This window comes from Phalaenopsis equestris, unplaced genomic scaffold, assembly GCF_001263595.1.
Source record: "Phalaenopsis equestris unplaced genomic scaffold, ASM126359v1 Scaffold000002, whole genome shotgun sequence".
Lineage (NCBI taxonomy): Eukaryota > Viridiplantae > Streptophyta > Magnoliopsida > Asparagales > Orchidaceae > Phalaenopsis > Phalaenopsis equestris.
The window spans coordinates 72913714-72914611 of record NW_018164444.1 but is presented as its reverse complement, the minus strand read 5'-3'; positions in this window follow the sequence as shown (position 1 = coordinate 72914611).

The following is an 898-nucleotide window of genomic DNA, read 5'->3' as shown; positions in this document are numbered from 1 at the left end:
AGCCAAGCAGAAACTGCAAAGCCACATAATTTTCAATACCCAAAATTCGCATAGAAGTTCCAATTGTATTGACATCTTTGCTCAAAAATCCAAGAAGACACTGTCGATAAAACAGCAAAGCCACATAGTTGATAAAACAGCCTACTTATCGAGCAAAAAGCCAAGAAGACACTGTCGCTTTCCAGAAAAATGAAATTCCAATTGTTTCTTTGCTTAAAAATTGCACTTTTACCAGTGTAAAAGATTAGTACCATTAAACTATGTCTCAGAGTTCCTTCATATGCATATATGTGTTGCAAAACATTATCCTTTAAAGAAGGTGCTGAGAATTTGCAAAATAAAGCCAAGAAGACATTTTTTGAGACTACTCCTTAATGTTAGCCGAAAAATGAGCCTCTACTGAAACTCAGCACATGCAACCAAAGCACCCACAAGATGATTGCATCTAAACAGAGCCAATAGCCCCTAGATTGATGAACATTCATTGAAATCCCTCACCCATGTATTAATTAAAAAGGAATTTGTGGGAACAACTGAATCCATCCAACAACCGAACTCACCCAACAAAAACAGCAAGCAATAGAATGTAATGCACAAGTTAAGTAATTCCAGGGGTCTTATAGTGGCTAGCTCTCTTCCATTGATACAACCTTTCCTTGAGATTTCTCAGTCCTCCAATAAACATATCAATTAATAGGTCATATAGTGGCTAGCTCGAAAAAACAGCAAGAACACATCAATAGCAAAATATTATTACACCTTTTCCTGTGTGCCTCAACAGATAAGTAACCAACAAGCTCGAAAAAACAACAAGCAATAGAATGCTGGAATCAAAAATGCAGATGCACTCCAAAAATACCACACCACGAAGAGCATATCACTCTCCACAAAAGCAATT